This window comes from Solea senegalensis, linkage group LG21 (assembly GCF_019176455.1).
Source record: "Solea senegalensis isolate Sse05_10M linkage group LG21, IFAPA_SoseM_1, whole genome shotgun sequence".
In the NCBI taxonomy this organism is placed as follows: Eukaryota; Metazoa; Chordata; class Actinopteri; order Pleuronectiformes; family Soleidae; genus Solea; species Solea senegalensis.
The window spans coordinates 17,920,877-17,941,471 of record NC_058040.1 but is presented as its reverse complement, the minus strand read 5'-3'; the positions used below and the strand labels follow the sequence as shown (position 1 = coordinate 17,941,471).

The window sequence follows — 20,595 nt, the reverse complement described above, 5'->3', positions numbered from 1 at the left end:
CCTGCGATGGACTGGCGAACTTTCCAGGGCGTACCCCGCCTATTGCCCGATGTAGCTGAGATTGGCACAGCACCTCCCGCGACCCTCTGGTGGAGGATAAAGCGGTAGATGATGGAAGGATGGAAGGGAAATAAATGTTGCGTACCGTAACCGTACAAGAACAAGTTGCTTCCGTCTTCTCAGACGTGACTTCATCCACAGTTCTTTTTTTGCATTTCTCAGCACAAAACATCGCACAAATAACAGCTACCTTTATATTCTGAAGTCACGTTAAATCATGCAAGTTCCTGGAATTTGGGCTTCGCCTAGAACTCCAGCTCGCAGAAGCTCAATGTGGCTGACAACACTCTCCATGCAACCGTTGCTCTCTGTTGATGATGAAGGGTGGTGGAACCTCTGGAACGCGAGCTGGTTCATTAAGTGCACCAACGTTCCAAACTGAAACAGATCCAGAAATAAGGTGTAAAACCATGCCGGTGCTAGCCCATGTGAAAGATGTGACCCAAATACATACGGTCAGCCTTTAGCATTAGGAGAACATGTTATTGTACAGACTAGTTTCAAGGTTGGCCACAGGTTCTTTCCCAATAAAAAGCCAATCAGAGCCTGGTGTAAACCAAAACATGTGATAGAGCCAAAGGAGTGTATGTCGTTCTGTTTTTAAGGAAATATGAAAAAGGTCATTAGGCAGATGATTACATGTGTCATCTTGAAGGCTAATCTTCACAACTGAAGGCAGATTGATGTTCCCTCTGTTCTCCTTGGCCAAATATATTCAAATAAAGTCCTTCGACTTCACTCATCACCGACACCAGGGCCTTTTTTTAATGTTCTACAAAACCTTGGTGGCAAAATTCCCCAACAAAAGCACTTACTGTGCTTCACTCAAGTTTCCGCAAAACTAAAGTGCGTTAGCGTCTTTGATTGATTGATTGAACTCGCCTGTGTCTCCGCGGGAGACTGAAGACGTTAAATACTGAACACTTATTTAGCAGCAAAAGAGAGATATTATAACACATCTTTATCTCCATTTATAGGGGAATTAGCTCCACTTTTCACCGCAGAGCTTATTCTCCTGTTAGAGTAAGAAGGGTGGAGAGCTGTCAGGCAGGATTGATGGATGCCCCGGTTCACTAAAACCACAAGCAGCTACCAGGAAAACTCTTGTTCCCGTGTAAATTTAATTGCACTCAGTAAATCCCTGAGGAACGCGAGTGCAGAGCATCCACGCTATCCGTCACAGTCGGCACGCATTAGTGGTGTAATCAGCCTACGTGGACTTAGTGACTTTCCAGATTACGACAGGTGGAGACACTTCAAACACCGAGGAGAAGCTGAGGTGTCAGGTTTATAATGTGGTGGTGGTGGGAAAATAAAAGCAATAGTAAATTGACCATGCTAATCTTATTAGCACTGTTATGCATGTGATGATTATTAATTTGTTTTTTAACAGCACCACTAACCGGAAATCAATTATTAATCATTACTGCAGCTTGCTCCACTGAAAGAATGATTTTATCAGGATATATTTGTCTCAGAGGAAAAGTGGCAGCATAATTTACAAAATGGACGTCATGATGTATCATGGAAGACTTGAAAGTAACAAAGGGGACCATAAATTACTCAACACAACGGTTACTCTTACCATTTGTGAGAATCGAGACAATTTTCTTTCAGAAACGTAAAAATAAAATCACGTCTGCTACTGGTGAGGTCGCACCCTGATGGCCATTTACGAGAATACAGGCTTCAGATTCTTCTACATTATAGCTTCATATGTATTCCACTGGTGACAACCCCCATTTTAACGAGTTTATGAATAGTATATATATACTGTATACTGTATATATGTATATGCATATATATGTGTGTATATATATACATATACATACATACACACACATATATATGTACATATATATACACATATACATACATACATGTGTGTGTGTGTATATATATATATACACATGTATATATATACATATATACATATATATACACATATATATACACATATATATATATATACTCATATTAGCCCAAACTAAATCTTATAACAGCAGAAACCATTGACAAAGTGCATAAATATAAGATTAACTAAGACGTAGACCTTTAGTCTCCAGGGAATATGAAAGTGTTGAGCAAAACATAAACAAAAAGCCAGATAGGTCGAACAAAAACATGCAACAAGAAGTGACAACCCTTAGTTTTTTATGGCACTTCATAAAAGTATATAAAAGCAGTAAAATGTGAAACTTGAATTATCTCCTTTTCTGTCAGTGTCCGGATGTGTTGAAATATTGTATACATATGTTGTCTTCTTGGAATTTAATTTTCCTGCTGAGCTCAATCTGTCCCGTGACATGGAAAATATCAAATTGTGATGTTTCTTCACAGTTTTGTTGTGTTATTTTGATCAAAGTTTCTGTATAAAAAAATATTCAACATGAATTCTAATCCAAAGGTAAGAACTTAACTGACATCAGAAATAGTTTCTTCTGTCTCGACCTCACCTCTCCTCAGTCTTCCATTTATCCTTTCACCCCAACCTGTCTAGGCAGATGCAGAGTGCTTGCTCATTGTGTGAACTGTTGGGTTTCTCTCCTCTCTATAATAGCGTAAAGGTTTTTGCTTTACTATGTTCAGTGCCTTGAGATAATGCATGTTGTGATTTTTGTTGTTATACAAATAAATGTAATTGAATTGAATTGATTAGGAGGCGCCAGATATCTCAGTTGACAGAGCTGGTGCCCCGTAGGGCAATTGCCCCACACTTTAGTGTCCTGTTCATTAAAAAGTGAAACTTTAAAGCAAGAAAGAAAGCAAAATAAATAACGAATGGCATAAATAATGACCCACAAGGTACAAAAAAAAAAAATCAACCCATGGTTGGCCATTTTGTGTCCGCCTTGATAACTGACATTGGCATGTCTTCAGTGTTGACGTGATTCAATAGCCACAAAATATTTAATCTTTCGTACCTCAGATGTTTCTAACTTGTTAAAGCATTGTAACAATTTCAGTGAAATATTCAGACACTGAGCAGTGTATGTTTTGTTTTTGTTTTTTTGTCCTTGTTCTGGGGCGAACTGGGAGAGGGCGATGAAAAAGAAAACTGGCAATTTAACAGTTGGACTGCGAGCTTGATAATTTGACTCGGGGCTCGATGACAGACGAGTTGAATCAGAAAAATTTAAGGGTGTCAAAGAGTTTACACTACATTTGTCTCTCAGAAGAACAGACTCGCAGCGCCGTGAAGCCACAGACCCCCAACAATTGGACTCGGTCACAGTGAAGTGTCAACACGATTACTCTTTTCCCTTTCAGCCCTCGGGACATCGCAAATTTAAAAAATTTAAAAAAAAAAAGTGGTTGAAAGATCACGACCGGGGAGCATTTTCCATCCAATTGTGTGAGCCGCTTTATCACAGTCACATGAAAGGTGATCAGATTGTCTTCGCATGCGGCGAGCTCATCAGGCGAGCAGCCCCACAGGCTCTGTCAGGAATCATCAGCGTCTCCTCCACACTCGGCCCGACTGTGATGACTTTGTCTAGACCCAAAACTCTCTCTCTCTCTCTCCCTCTTTCTCTCTCTCTCTCTCTCACTCACTCCCCCGCGCTCAGACAGAATGAGCTGACTGTGAAATATTGAACCCATTAGGAAACATCATCGTCTGACTGACCATGTCTCCCCTGGTCTCCGTCTGAGTGCGTCCCGGCTGCGAGGACGGTGGAGTGTGACAGCAGCGTTATGATGACGGCGGAGACGACGGTGAAGAAATAAGAGCTGGGAGAGGAAAAACGGGCGCTGGAACAATGAAATGAGCTGCCAGCATCTTACTCATCGTGACCTTATCTTGTTCTGCACTTGAACAGAGGAGGATCACGTATTAAACTTTAACACACAGCGGTTCCAGTAAGTGTCCAGGGTGTCTTTACATCAGATTATGAATTTAAAGCTGTAGTGCCTAACTTTTACACAGGGTTAGGGTTAGATTTAAACGCGACTCTCTCTGTATTCCTCAGTACAGCTGCAGACAGGAAGTGATTTGCTTGATGTCAAGATGCTGAAGGATACAGACAAAGCGAGGCGACGGCAAACAGGTTGGAGTGCGACTGAAAACACAATCGAGCTCCATGAAAAGTTTCAGACGTGAATTCTACTGCTCAAAAAACCCGCTCGTTCAGCAGTCTGACAGGATAAACACCTCTCGCCCCTGCTCCGCAGCTGTATACACACAAATGCTCCCTCAGTCAGGTCTGATAGTGTTGCTTGACCAACCAGAGGCAGAATAATACCATCAACAACAAAAACAACAATCACCTCCAGCTATAAAGCCAAAACACTTGGGTGATTTAAAGCGTTTTCACCTAAAAAGGCGACATCTTTTAATATATATCTCACTAGGTCATCAAAATATCGTCATCGTGCGATACGATAATTAATACACCTGGGTAAATATCGATATTTTCATTAACGAATGAAGGCGCTCAAAAGTAAACAGTCCCTGCCAGTTTCACTCGCAGGCGTCACTACTTCATGTCTCCTCTCGGTGGCGCTGCTCAAATGAATGAGGGGAGACTTGGGCGGAAGTTACCTGACTGAAGAATAAGGGAGTTTACGGCAGGATAATGGTGGAGAGAGCTACGCTAATCCACGCTCAGCACAGACTTTACATAGAAATCCTGCACTTTTGACGTTTCACGTAAACATTTTTGTTTTCTTCAGTGAGACAGATATCGTTGCATCATGACACTATTGGTATCGTGGACTGTAGTATGTATCGCGAGGTACCGTGTGACTCCAACTAGAGCGGCAACTAAGGATTATTTTCATAATTGATTAATCTGTCGATTATTTTCTTGATTAATCGTTTGGCGTTCAGAATATCAGAGAACCTTAAAAAACGTTGATTGAGCGTTCGTCAAACCTGGAAATGATGATGTTCTCAGATGTCTTGATCGACTTTTAATGATTTCTTTGTTACGCAGAGCAAAGAAATTAAGAAAATATTCACACTGAAGAAGCTTAAACAATCGGAAATCTTGTTTTAATCACGAAAAAAAGCTTCAAACCGATTATTCGATTATGAAAATAGTTGTCGGTTTATTTAGTAATCGATTAATAATCGATTCAGCGATGAATCGTTTCAGCTCTAATTCCCACCTATATCTAATTAAGCCTGAGAAGATTTCTGAGAGGAGGACACAAAGTCCAGAACTTCACTGGCATCGCTGTTATCTGTCCACCTTCCCTCCAGAGAAACACAGTCATGTGGCCTTGATGGGCTTCATCGAACCTTGTGTGAACTCGTGTGACAACGGTATCAATATTTAAAAGTTACGCACTACTAGAGCGATTTCAAACAAAACACTCCTATTCATTCACCAAGGACAAGCGGCAAACATTAGCCCGGTCCATGACGTAAGCGGAGAGAAACTCTGCTTTTCAGTGTTTGTGCAGCAGCCAGTGTTTTTTACAGATCTTTCTGCCAGTTTGTCTCACAGCACCATTCCACCATACCGATATCACAAACTCAAGTATCTGCCAATACCGATATTATTTTGTCATTTTAGACCATTTATCAACAAATCTTTAATTTCTGGAAATATTTGTTGGTAATTATGTCATTTCCAAAGACATAATTCTCCAACTGTGGATCAAATACTGTTGTGATGAACAGCCCAAACATGACTCAGCAAAAATGCTTTTGACGATTTTAATTTACATTTTTACAGTCAGTGCAGAGTGAAGCGAGCCACATATAGGATTTTTGGATTCTACATTTTGACCAATATCGGACCGATACCGATACCCATCCCCAGTATCATGATATTATCATTATCGTGCCTCTCCATATGATTCCCACCGTTAATGGTGAAGCTGCTTAAAGCCAAACACAGCTGCCATTTTGGATCACGACTTCTCTGTCGACCTCTTTTTCACGTCGCCGTCTGACGCGCTGCTATTGTTTAAAATAACGATGACATCCACTCTGCGGCTGCGGCCCGAGAGGAGACAGAAAAGACACGCGTCTCAGTGTCACCTTCAATTTTACTGCTTTTTAGGCTCCTCACTGTTGTTTTTGCTCCTTACAGATGCATTTAAAGTGCCGTGAGTTTCAGCCAAATCCATAATTAGGCAGATTTTTCATGGGCTTATGAACAGCTGCTTCTGATGATTGTTTTTGAGACGTTCTTATCGAAACACCTTGGATGGTTACAGCCCATATGAGGCTATTTTTGCATCAAAAATCTCTGCCGGGAAACGAGCCAACTCAGCTACAACACAGTGATGTGATTTTTATTTTTTATTTTTTTCTTTACTTGGCAAAAGAAAACTCTTGCTGCTGTCATTAAAGGCTTATTCTTTTCACAGGTGTTATATAAATCAAATGTTCTTCCTGAAATCCAAACTGCTCGTTTTGAATCCTCGCAACAAAGCACACACACAAACTTATTTTTATATCCTAGTGAGGACACATCAATGCATTCCCTAACAACATCACAACAACGTGCCAAACGTTAACCCTTACCTTAACAAAAACCTATATCCAATTCTAACCCTATCCCTAAAACCAGGTTTTAACCAGGAAAAAGCCCAAATACAGGTTTATGTGTTTTTTTGGACCCACACACACACAAGTACCCACACACACACGTTTGTGCAGCTATTCTTCTAAGGACATTACACTGAACCCCAATCATTCAGACAGCCTAAGAAAAGCATTATCCCTAACCTTAACTTAGCCACAATTAGAATCTTAGCCCTAAACTCAGGTTCTACTTCATTAGGACCAGGTTTTGGTCTCCATAGCTGTGTTTCCATCATGGTACAGTTCAGTTTGGTACAGTACGGTACGGTTTGGAGAGGTAAAGCCAGAGAAAGACAGAGACCAGTACCTTTACTTGGTAGGCGGCGTGACTAACTATGGAGGACACCCAGCAGCTTGTTGCTTTCTGCTCAGTTTTTGGCCGTTTGTGTAAGAATAGACTTCATGCGTTGAAGAAACACCGGTCGCGAGGGAGTGACGCTTTTCTGTCGCCCCATACAGCTGACCGCCGTGGGTCTAGCTCCACCCGTACAGTACCCAAAGAGAAGGTTACCAAAGAAATGGAACGGTTGGGGGCGAAAAAAAAACATGTACCGTACCAAACTGAACTGTTCCACTTGGTGGTAACACGCCACTGATCCTGACAAGGTCAGTGTTTATACCAGATAAGGTCCTAAAGAGGTAACAAATACACGTACACACACACACACACACTTTTATGGACACACAGTTGTCCCATGGCTAACACTCTTCACAACAGAGTGTGGCTGTTTTGTGCTATAAATGGTCATCCTTCCCTTGTGGCTTACTTTAAAATCATACCTTGTTTATTTAGACGGAAAACAGTGGCAGAGAAGAGATCTGTACATGTTCAATAAAAGATAATCCTTTATCTATCCTCTGGTTTTTGGGTTGTTTTTTTTAACCACGGAGTTTAACACGGCAGACAACGGCTCAGCAGACAGAGAATAAAGCCAAAAACAGGTATAGACAGACAATTGAAGTGCGATATAAATCCAATTTCAGCAGGTGATTCAGAAGATTGGGTGTCTCCTGTGGAAGCTCGTCATTTTTGATAATCCATCAAACACAACACAACACAACACAACACAATAAAAGATGTGTTTTCTTGCTCATCACAGTTGCCATTACATGCAAACCATTGGCTTTCAGTGGGAAATGAAAGATGTATGTCCTGATATACAGCGGAGGACAAGTGAATGTCACAAGTAAGACGACATCAAACGTAGAGAAAAGAGGTCGGAAGTGGAAGAGGAGTTGAATATCTCTTAAGAGAATCTTCTGAACTTCTTAAAAGTGGGAAATAAAACGATCCCAGAGAGAAAGATTTAAGATAAAAAGATGAAAACTTTCTTCATATCAAAGACTTCAGGCCCGACGTTCACGCCGATAATGTTATTTTCCTGATGAAACACAATGTTTTTTTTTATTTCTGATCATTCTCCAGAGCCTCGATTGTGTCAAATCTGTTTTCTACTCATTTTCCAACAGAACAAAAAGACGCGGTACGTTATTATTATCAGCAGCTACGATTATCGAATTTGGGCTAATGGTGAATAAACACAGCGTGACGATGAATTCATGTGAGATTTTTTCGAGATTCCCTCTCGACTTAATTAACTTTTATTGATTTATTGATTGCTCAAAGAAGGGATTAAGGCTAAATTAGTTTTCCTTTTTTTTTTTCTATTAAAATTCAAGTTCCACAGCTGCAGTTGGTTTAGTTTATGCGACGAAACCCGCGAGTCCAACAGGGACGAGGACCGTCGCTTTAAAACTCTTTTCATTAGTAAACAAGTGCAAATGCTTCAGGTGCATTTGCATTATGCATAAATGTGAATGTTGTGAAGCTGAGAAAATGAATTTTCTCTCCGTTCGCGAGCGTGTGTGTGTGTGTGTGTGGAATGCTGAGTAACATCGGCGTCTATATTTAGATGAAAGAGACGTTTGATCTCGGCGTGTTCAGACGTTTTTCAGAGCAATAAACAAACATCAGAACCTTCATATTCTTCTTTATGTTGTTTGAGGATCACTCTGCCGCAGCTTTCACTGCATTAGAAAACGTTTCTCGTGAGCTGGAAGAGCTGGGAAATCTTTGTCTCTAAGTTAGTGCTGGTCATGCATGATATATTGATGTCAACGTTTTTAAAAAAGATCACAAATCACATAATTGCACCCAGAAGTCTCAGGTTTTGTAACTTCAGGGAAAAAAATGTGTTCCGTAATAACAATAACAAACTTTGTACAAATTTGTCTAAACCAAACACAAACAGCACCAGACATGGACTGATTCATTGGTTTGGACGATGATTCATGATGATATTTGATATTTTTTAGTAACACCATTGTAGAGCTGAAACGATTAATCGCTTATTAATCGATTACTAAATTAATCGACAACTATTTTGATAATCGTTTAATCGGTTTGAAGCTTTTTTCATGATTAAAACAAGATTTCCAGTGGTTTAAGCTTCTTAAATGTGAATATTTTCTACATTTCTTTGCTCTGGATAACAAAGACATCATTCAAACTCAATCATTTTGGTTTTGTGGACAAAACAAGACATTTCATCACAGGAACTTCATCATTTCCGGGTTTGACGAACACCATTTTTTAAGGTTTTCTGACATTTTAAGGACCAAACGATTAATCGATTAACCGAGAAAATATGTAATAATCGATTAATCGTTTATTCATCTATTTATTTGAAAAATGCTGCATATTTATTCTCATGCTGTTACATTTCCATGTCTGTATTTTGGCTACTTTCTATTAGGGATAGGAATCGATATCGGTCTGATACGAGTTTGTGATATCGGTATCGGACACAAAAAAGTGGTCCCACCCCTTTTTTCTACATTAACCTACCATTTTTATTACGATTTAAATCTTGTTAAATCACACGCATTGTAACTCTGTGTTGAAAGATTTTACATCAATAAAATTATTATCTTATAATTTTATTGAATTTTTATAATATATAAAATATATATATGTATATATATATGTATATATATATATATATATATATATATATATAAATAAAATAAAATATTTTATAAAAGATGAAAAAGGACCGAAAACAGTCTCTAATATCAATTAAAAAATACTGAAACTCTCTATACACTCTATTTTTCTTAATCAATAATTACAGAAAGTGAATAGTTGTTTTTTTCCTTCTTAAAGTTTCTTGGATGTTGGAAATGAATTAGGTTTTTGTTTCCAGTTGAAATAAGGCTTCTACGTTTTGTTTATTACATGATTATGTAACATCATGCTGCCATGTTTATTTACTCCACACGAGCTGTTAAAAAGGGCTCCTTATTCTTATTTTTTATTTAAGTTACTGCAAAATGAACGGACACAAAACTGCTGTAAACAAGTCATTCTTGCTTCATTAGCTCCCATTCACTTCTGGCTAATTATATACACGCGCACACGCCACATTATGGCGAGCTATAAAAACAACCAGCCGGGCCAAGAACGTAAAACAATAGAACAGCTTCTCCCTCTAATTAGTCACGCGTCCTTGTAAATGTGTAAATGCGGATGTTGAGCCTCATCACATGACGCTCAAACTCCGGGGGTTATTTAATGAAATATTAAAAAAGAATCCTCACATAAAAAGGACCAGAACATCGTAGTGTAAGCTGTACTTGTTGAATATTGTTAAAAGCATCAGAGAGTATAACGATAAATACTGATACATTCTTATTTTACAATATTTGTGTTGATTTCTAAAAAACACTTTTGACTTAGAGACATCACATTGTTTAAAGTGATTAAAATAATACAATAATAATATGCGTGTTAAGTAGTGCAGGCCAGAGAGATAGTTCTGCTCGGCTGAGATGCATTCAATGACGCTCGTAAAATCCGCTCGCTCACAGAACTTTCGATCGATTACTACATGAATTGACAACTATTTTGATAATCGATTAATCGGTTTGAAGCTTTTTTCATGATTAAAACAAGATTTACGATTGTTTAAGCTTCTTAAACGTGAATATTTTCCGCATTTCTTTGCTCTGGATAACAAAGAAATCATGCAAAACAAAAGAGATTTGAGAATATCAACATTTCCGGGTTTAACGAACATTGATCAACATTTTTTAAGGTTTTCGGACATTTTATGGACCAAACGATTAATCGATTAACCGAGAAAATATGGACAGATGAATCGATTATGAAAATAATCATTAGTTGCAGCTCTTAATAATGCTGCATATTTATTTTTAGTGCTGTTACATTTCCATGTCTGTATTCTGTATTATATAATTATATAACATTTTTATTTTATAATATTTGTGTTGATTTCTAAAACACTTTTGACTTAGAGACATTGCATTGTTTAAAGTGACTAAAATAATAAAATAATAATCTGTGTGTTAAGTAGTGCAGGCCAGAGAGATAGTTCTGCTCGGCTGAGATGCATTCAACGACGCTCGTAAAATCCGCTCGCTCACAGAAGGTACACACACACACACACACACACGTTGTCCTGTCTCTACTATAGGTAAGGACAATCAGACCCCCACAGTTATACAATTTGACTACCTTCATGGGAGGCCGACCCCTCTTTATGGGAGCTCACACAATTCCAACAGAAGATATACAGTGACGGTCCTTCCCCTTATGGACAGACGGACGGCAGCTCAGACTCTACTGACAGGGCTGACCTCGCCTTAGAGGTAACCAATTATTCCCCTGAGAGACGTCACAGTGACACATCTACTGCACAAAAACCACCACTGCTGCACTTACAGCGGTGATCACACACGACCACCAGTGGACCATATAAGGAGTTTGTGTGTGTGTGTGTGTGTGTGTGTGTAGCGTGCGTTGGCATCAGTGTATGTGACGATACAGTCAGTCTATAGTGTGGGAGTAGAAGAGACGGTAGACATCAGACAAGAGTTCAGAGGTCGTTGCTTCCTGCATCTGTACCACTATGAATGTGTCTGCTATTGGTTTTATTTTAACGACATAATGCTTTGCCTGGTGTTTCCCCCTCTTAATATTTGAATTTGGAACACATTTCAGTGCAACGCCTATCCTTGCAATAATTAATGAGAAATCAAACTGGTTTGATTTTTTTTACAGATCATTTCTGTGATGTTTAAGCACATGTGAATAATTTTGATTAGTGGACAAAACAAGACATTTTATTGACCAAACAAAGAATCGGCTAACTGGGAAAATAATTGACAAATTGATGGATTATCAAAAATAATCATTAGTTGTAGCCCTAATTTTACACTAACATGATTTTCCTTTTCCAACATAGTGACGTGAATCTTTGTAGGTTTTTGGCCACAAAAGGCAGCCGTTTCTTCTAAATCGCCACAAATAACACACTTCAGTGTATCCAGTTTCCCGAAGCACTCACTCACTGCTCACGAGGCATGTTGAATTCCACACGTATGTTTGGATCAATCACTGTGTGAAGAGGCAATCACAGCGGAGAGCCGCATTTCATTTCGACACATCTCATGAGATGCCTAACCCGGTTGCAGCGCAATCATCCGCTCCTCGTCCTTCAACCCGAGACTCAGAGAAACCTGAGACAAACGTGTTCTCGCTGTGAAATCTCAACGAGAGCAAACTGAACAGTCAATGGTGTGTGTGTGTGTGTGTGTGGGGTTGAAACTGTTAAACAATGAATAAACATTAAAATCTCAGATTAACAAATATGTCACTCATCTTTAACACGGTGCCGGCAGTGAAGTCAGGAGTGACGTGGCGTCTTGCCCAAGGACACATCGACATACAGCAGAGCCGGGACTCTAACCCACAACCTTCCGAGTTGAAAGACGACTCGCTCTACCACTGAGCTACCGTGTGCTTCCTCAGATCTGATGCTGCACCCACATAACTTTAAAAAGGTGTATACATACTGTAGCCTTCTGCAGACGTTACAGATATTTAAGACTTCTGGAAATGTTTAAACTTCATTCACTTCAGCCGAGACTCGACACTCAGCTGTGAACAGCTGTGGTCTTCTCTATGTGTTCTTCTTTCTCCTTCTCACAAGAGAGAATCCACTTCCTGTTTACGTTTGCATAAGTCTGCCCACTGAACCTGAATCATCACGACTTCTGTCACGGAGCTGACACGCATCATCGTTAGATACATCAGAGAACGCCATTTTCAAACCAAATTCAGAGCCTCCCACTTGTGAGCGTGTCACTCAAGACTAAAGTCAGGTCTGAACTGGATCGTAGAGGACACCAGACCTTCTCAACCGAACCCTAATTCGTTTGCTTGGAAAGTCCAGGTTCATTTGGGGGAGGTGACAATTCTCTGACACGCATCAGAGAAGCAAACCCTGGTCTGAAGCTGAAGCGATTAATCGATTACTAAATTAATCGACAACTATTTTGATAATCGATGAATCGGTTTGAAGCTTTTTTCATGATTAAACCAGATTAACGATTGTTTAAGCTTCTTAAATGTGACTATTTTCTTCATTTCTTTGCTTCGGATAACAAAGAAATCATTCAAAGTTCATCATTTTGGTTTGTGGACAAAACAAGACATTTGAGAACATCATCATTTCCAGGTTTGACGAACATCGGTCAACATTCTTTAAGGTTTTCTGATATTTCATGGACCAAACGATTAATCAATTAGTCGAGAAAGTAATCGACAGATTAATCGATTATGAAAATAATCGTTAGTTGCAGCTCTACTCTGGTCCGCCTAAAAAAAACCAAAAACCTAAGTCTTGGTTTGCTTCAAGTGAAGCAAACACAGGAAGCGGACTACAACGCAGGGCATTGTGGGTAAACAATACCAAAACATACGCACATTAGAAATAAAGTCAGACGAAAGCACGCACACACACACACACACACACACTGCGAGTTCTCTTGTTCATCGTTTTCTCGTCTTCAGTAATTCTCGATGCAGCGCCGCCTCTGGCGACGAGGGGAACACGTTATTCACAGCCAACTCAGACCGGCTGAATGTTGCCGCCCCCCAACTGAACCGAGTCAAGGACCATTAGGTGTCTGCGCTGGGTCTCAGAGGCTGAAATGCCACATCAGCAGGTGCGATGATGTCATTGTGACATCACTCCGTCTTATCTCACTGAGCAAAAGTGACGGAACTGACCGCGGAAGGACAAACAGATGTTTGCACCAGATCTACAACTAACACTCGTGCGTGTCTTCATGTAAAAACATGGGCACAGTGTGAGTGAAGAGGCCAGCAGAGGCTCACCTGACACACACACACACACACACACACACACACACACACACACACAGTCACCTGCCATCTGTCTCTGCTCTGCTGTGTCACACGCGTGGGTTTGAGGTGAAAACACATGTCACGTATAAAAACACACACACACACACACACACACGCTCTCCATGAAAAACTGCATCATTTCAACAGTGACAACGACAAATGTCTGGTGGCAGAAGTACAGTGTTGAGAAAATGAGGACGTGTTCACTAAATATAATCCTTTCTGATAGATTTTGTAGCTATTTAACACATTTTATTTCATTATCAGTGTCTGCTATGATCAAAAAACGACTCATATTCATCCGGCACTTATTTTCTTAATTCTTCTTCTGCCTAAATTTCACCAAGAAACTTGGCAACTTGAGCGTTTTGAGCAGAAAATTCCCCACAGGAAATGAATGGAGAGTGAAAATCAAATGCAGCTGATCTCCATGAGCCTCATGCACAGAAAATCAAGTCTACTGAGGACATTTAGAGTCCAAAATCCCCTGATGCAGGATCACAGGACCAAAAAACGACTGAAACTCTCACTTCCGTGTGTCAGGTGCAGGGAAAGAAGATGGGGTTGGTCTCTATATTTTCTCCAGCTTCAGCTCAAAGCCAAGGCTGCACATGATGCACTGACTCTTACCAGATTTTTTTTTTTCTGAATTATGCTGATAGTGAAGAGGAAGAGGAAGGAGGGTGACACGCTGGATTAATTTCAAGGTTATGCTGTCGCTCTCATCAAGGAATCTTCATCATAGGCATGAGATTTCAATCATCCAGTGATCTGAAAGGCATTCACTGTCTGTCTGGGGGCGCTGGTGCTGGAGGAGGAGGAACAGTCATGCAGCCTCTGAGGTTGGGGGGCGGGGAGATGTGCAAAAAGCAAAAAAAAATAAATAAATATGTTTGCTGAACTGGAGACACGTTTGCGCAAAAAAAAAAAAAAACCCGTTTTGTTTCCCTGAACGAGAGCATAAATTACACGTGAGGTGCACGTTAGCGCCACAAATGTGCTGAGTGGAAGCGTAAAGACGCGCGGGAGGGGCGGTCACTGTTGCTACCAGAGACAGGTGTCTGTGTGAACAAATGAACCATTTAAATATCGACACTTTGCCTCTCGTTCAAACGCGACACTTCCTCCGCGTAAACGCTTCGAAATCGGCTCCGTTTTTCGCGCGCGCGGACGCGTTGAAACGACACGCCGCTGCCTCGACTTGATCACGGTCCCAACTTGCTTCAGCAACAGACAATAGCCAACACAACCCCGGCCATTCAGTTCAGCCCCACACACACACACACACACACACACACTGCATCCTCCCACACTTACCGCGGTGAGACGAGGCAGAATCCGGGAGAAAAGAGGAAGAATCCATTGACGAGAAAAACGAAGAGAAACGGGGGCGAAAGGAAGCCGTGAGCACTCCCCCACTGTGAGCAGGCTGCTGCTGCCGCTGCTACTACTACTCCATGGGTTCAGCTCTCGGTTTGTGATGGGGATCACGCAGCGTGAGAGCGCGTGAGGATGGATGCTGTGCCTTGTCGAAGGGGGCGGAGACAAGACGCGTCTCCGGTGGAGCGTGCGTAACTCTGAGTAGAGACCTTGTGTTAAGAGCAAGTCCTCGCTGTCTGGCTCTCTGAGTCCAACTGCACGAGCATTCCACTGAAGGACACTTTGTTATTCTTACACGAGTCCACTTTGTTCTTTTAAACCGCAGAGAGAAACAGAAGCAGCAGAATGCCTTTAGTTTCTCACGCATCCACGTGCACAGAGTGACAGGATGAGCTGCTTTTATGAACACTGATTCACTGTTGACAGAGTGAATTTAATTTTATGAGAGTTGTTAAATTAAATATGTATTTATTAAATCCAACTAAGACGTTCTGGTTCCCAGAACATTCTGGGAACATTACCTTTTAGTTGTGGGAACTTTCCCTGAAGGTTTGCCATAGGTTGTCCAATGTTTGTCACGGAAAGTTTTCCTACTTTTAGCTTTTGGTGGAACGTTAGGATCCCAGAACATTCTCCTTACAGTACTTTTGTCACAATCTTCTTTCAACCTTTATAGAACGTTCTGTTTGGGTTCCCAGAACGTTCTCCTAACGTTACTTTTGTTACAACCTTTTGGGAACCTTTAGAGAATGTTCTGTTTTGGTTCCCAGAATGTTCTCCTAACGTTACTTTTGTTACAACCTTCATTCAACCTTTATAGAATGTTCTCTTTTGGTTCCCAGAAGGTTCTCCTATCTTTACTTTTGTCACATTCAACCTTTATAGAATGTTCTATTTTGTTTCCCAGAACGTTCTCCTAATGTTTCTTTTGACATAACTTTCATTCAACCTTTAGAGAACGTTCTCTTTTGGTTCCCAGAACATTCTCCTAACGTTACTTTTGTCACAACCTTCATACAACCTTTATAGAACGTTCCCTTTTGGTTCACAGAACATGCTCGTGACGTTACTTTTGTCATAACTTTCATTCAACCTTTAGAGAAGGTTCTGTCTTGGTTTCCAGAACGTTCTCTAGAGGTTCCTAGGACGCTCTCCTAATCTTACTTTTGTCACAACTATCATTCAACATTTATAGAACATTCCCTTTTGGTTCCCAGAACATTCTCCTAACGTTACTTTTGTCAAAACCTTTAGGGAACCTTTGTAGAACATTATTTTGGTTGGACACATCAAAGCAGGGGTCTCAACTCAAATGGCCTTGGGGGGCCCAGGGTGGATTGCTTTAGAATTGAACTTTTTTAAAATCCCAAATAAACGTCATATTTTCTCCTGGTGCAGCTGTGGATGTGGAGATATATAAGTCATATGTCATTTTGTGACTTACTGTAGGTGTTTGAAATCCTTTGCTTTGGATTTATCCAAGTGACACAAACAATGCAGCAATAAATCAGCAGCTCCTGCTTCTCCCCGTGAGCCAAAAAAAAAAACCTCTGATTTTCTCTCTGGACTCTGGTGAGGGACAGCGGCGTACAAACAAACGGTGTTCCAGCAGAGATAAGACGGAGCCTAACATGGAGATAAAGTGGCAAACATATTCCTAAGATAACACAGACTTATGCACACTACTGTTGTTTGGCTAAACTCGGCTGGCAGACACGTTGCCACTGAGGCTCTGCAGGTGAAGTCAGTATAGAAAAATGTGTCAATACCTCATGAAAGCATTTCATCAAAAGGACTGAGGTATCTCTTTAAGTGTCCTTCAGCGACAACACACACAGTTTAAATACAAAAGATGAAATATTTCTCCATGCACTAAGCACTCCAGGCCCACACAGTGATTTAAAGCCTATTCTCGGTGGAACCAGCCAACTGTCATAGCCGTCTCCGTCTTTTTTCCCTCCGTTCAGTTGCTGCTCTATCTTGTTATTGCGTAATATATCTTCTCCTGGAAGGAGGGAACGTCTAAATTTGCAGCGACACCTCAGTGACTCGGCTAGTTTTTGTGGCAGCAGGGTGCGCTGGAGGAGCCAGAGCGGGGACAGACGATGTCCAACCTTTGTGCTCGTCAACGCAACAAGACATGACTCTGAGGAACCACTCGTGTGTTCAGTGATCTAGATTCAGAGAGCATGCTGCCGTACAGTCCTCTCTCCCTCCCCTCCTCCCCTCCTCCCCTTTATCTCCCATCTATGGCCTACAGTCACATTTACCAAACCAAGCAGAAAAAAAAAGACAGCTGTAAAATCATAAAATGTGGCGTCAGCGTGATTTTATAGCTAACATTGGTGCCTAAGAGCTGTGAGGATGTGGTGGATGAATGCGGTGCCAGATTCTTTTGGTGTTCTACTGGATCTAAATGAGGGCAGTGATGGACTGGTGCTGGGTTTAAATTTCAAGATTAGCCACCATTACCATTTATAATCGGGGATAAATGAACAAAACTCTTATAAATAGCCGCCACAGTGATTTCGAGCAAATTCCACCCGAGTGTCTACACTTGGGTGGAGCAGAACGTGATCGATTTGTTAGCGGAGCAGTAACAGCAGCTCCGTCCGTCCGCACGTCTACACGAGACGCATTCAAGCGTAGTATTGAGTTCTGGCTTCACTGCAGTGACAAACACAAACCTCTGATAAACAGACTCGGAGGAGTAGAAAAACATACCTCAGCTTCAGGACTGTGGGTGTTTTTGGTGCTGGGATGTGTTGGAGGAATGTTTTGAATGTGGCGCAGGGTGACGTTGGGCAAATTTTGAGTTTGAGTTTTACAACTTTTTTTGGAGACGTCAACTGAAACGCTTCCCTGTGGGTCTGTTGCTTTGCGGCACAAATGTTCAACCTTCCAAGCGTCAGTCGGTCAAAACACCTTATCCAAATGTACCAACTGTGGCACCAGCCAATCAAGTCGCGTTTATCAGTTTAGCTCAAACACTTTATGGCTCGCGGACATCGTTTGTAGAGGCTAAACCAATGCTTTAACACTTGACACGTGTATCTTGACAGGAAAACTATTTACTTTTCAGATTTCAAATTCGCAAATCTTCCAACAGACACAGCATGGCATATCATGGTGTGTCGGAAACACCTCCTGATCCACCAAAGGTTCATCCCCAGGCTAAAAAGCTCATCATTTATCTCGTATCTGCTCTTACAAGGTTGTTCCCCATGCTGCCAATGTTAGGCAGCATGGGGACCCCCCCGGCGACCCTCATGTGGAGGTTAAAGCGAATTAATGGATGAAGATACACCCAACACCACGATGACAACGTTAGCAACTCTTCCCACATAGTTAGCCGTGACAGACTTGACTGTGCGACCTCCTGCGTTAGATCTAAAAATAAGAACTAAGGAAAATTGGTCCATTTCCAAACTGCTGTCAGAATTCACTGACTCAACACAGACAAACAACAAATCACGTTTTGTTTTTCCTCTGAATTTTTGAATGTGTGAACAAAGCAGATACATAGTACATGTTCAATAAGGTATTAAGCGTTTTTTTGTTTTCTAGAAATCACATTTATATTCATTATTCGTAAGTTATGTTTGGGGAGACCTAATTGCTACAAGGACTATGTTCCATCAGAGTTGTGTTTATATGCTGAAGGCTGTGATGTAATGGTTGGAATGCACATGGCATGAATTTCACATCGGAGTTTGAGTCATAATAGGTTGAGACAGCGTTAGGAAGGAGCACACTTCAGATAAACCTTAATAGAAGGTAAAATGCCATCGCTTGACTTCAATATGTAATTAAACTACTGTCAATTGCAACGTTATCTACATAAAAATGTCAATTCACCCTTCAGTTTGCGTTAGTGGAAGTTTGAGGACCATTTTTTTTGATATTGTCGTGTATCTACATTTTATAACTTGGCTAATTCACAGGAGAGACACTGTTGAACAGTTGTGGAAGAAATTTCCGCCTCAGCATTTTCTTTTCTGATAGATATATATATATATATATATATATATACATATAGCACTGGTAACTTGCTCCAAGAGAAGAAGAATCTTGAGTGTGCGATGTTTCTCATCGCGGGAGAAACATATTCCTCTCGACGGTTGATTTGTGGAATACATCCTCCTCATAAATGTGACATGCAGATGTTCCAGTGTCTCCAGTGTCTCTGTGCTAAAGTGCTGCGGAGTCAGCCGCGGTCCTGAGACGTCTGAAAAGGCTTGTGGACAAAAGAGAGGTCAGACGGGAGTTATACAAACACGCAATTTAGCTGAAGCGTAAGCACATAAGCTGCTCTGTATGATGGTGGCAATTCCACCGCTTCTGAACTCGTCAGACCTTGAAGAAGAAACAGCGAAAGCTGTTTTCTGCTCTGCCAAATGTTTAACTTTAACCGTCAAACAGACGGAAGCCTTGAGTCAAAGTGTTTTTAGTGTTTTATGGTTAGTTTTCTTGTCTCTTCGCTGTGTTTTCTATCTCTTTGTGGCCATTTAGTCTCTTTAAGACTACATATCGCAACTTTTGTTCTCTAGGGGCCAATCTGTTGTTGTTTTGTGTCCAGACAGACTTTTGGTTGACTTGATCAAATAAAATAAAATAAAATCTCTGGGGATTATTAGTGGGCATAGATAATGTGACACACTGTATGTAGAAGAAGAAATAGCTTGTGCACAAAATGGTCAACTCAGAAGTTGACATTGATTTGTATAGGTCACATGATTTGTATAGGTCACATGTAGACTCTAGGTCATCATAAACCAATGTCAGATTATGAGGAGACTCTCAAGGTCCGTCTAATCCCGACGTCAGGACGGAACGACATCCCCCAAACTCAAAACATAAAACAAGCCAAATGTGTTAAAACTAGTGCTGTCAAGAGATTTAAAAAAATGAGCGATTAATTAATTATGACCTGTAATGAATTGATCTAATTAATCTCGTTTTTTAATTGCACCTAAAAATGACTATAAATACCACAACGTGAGGTATTTTCATTACATTATTGTGGCAGCTCAGAGCTTTGCTATGGCTCGCTAAATTGCTAACATCTTCGCTGCTAACGCTAGCATTGACGTGGTAGGCTAAACTTGAGGTGCTTCGGTGGTAAGCTAACTCCTTCTTACACAGAAGGCTTATCTCTTTACCTTTATTAATGGTGCCGTCGGGGCGTTTCTGAAATGTAAATGTCCCGTTCATTGGGCCGACAACTTCAGGGTGCGACTGACCATTGTTTTCCAAGCCCAACAACTCAAGCACAAGAAGCAGATTTTATAAAACGTACAGAAAACAGTAAAGTTAGAGATAAAAAAATTAGATTAAAAAACATAACGCGCTAAATATGACTGTAATTAATTAATGGCAT

The 20,595-nt window shown here is 40.7% G+C and overlaps 1 protein-coding gene across 2 annotated transcripts in view; it reads right to left on the bottom strand.

The window, feature by feature from the left end:
- Nucleotides 1–15,346, bottom strand: part of plppr1 (phospholipid phosphatase related 1) — a 58,846-nt gene extending 43,500 nt beyond the window's left edge. The window contains exon 1 of one of the 2 annotated variants that reach the window (XM_044012810.1): nt 15,153–15,346. The gene's annotated coding sequence lies outside the window, so the exon portion shown is untranslated. The remainder of the gene's footprint in view (nt 1–15,152) is intronic. The other variant, XM_044012809.1, reaches the window with a different exon arrangement.
- Between the last annotated feature and the right edge of the window lie 5,249 nt (nt 15,347–20,595).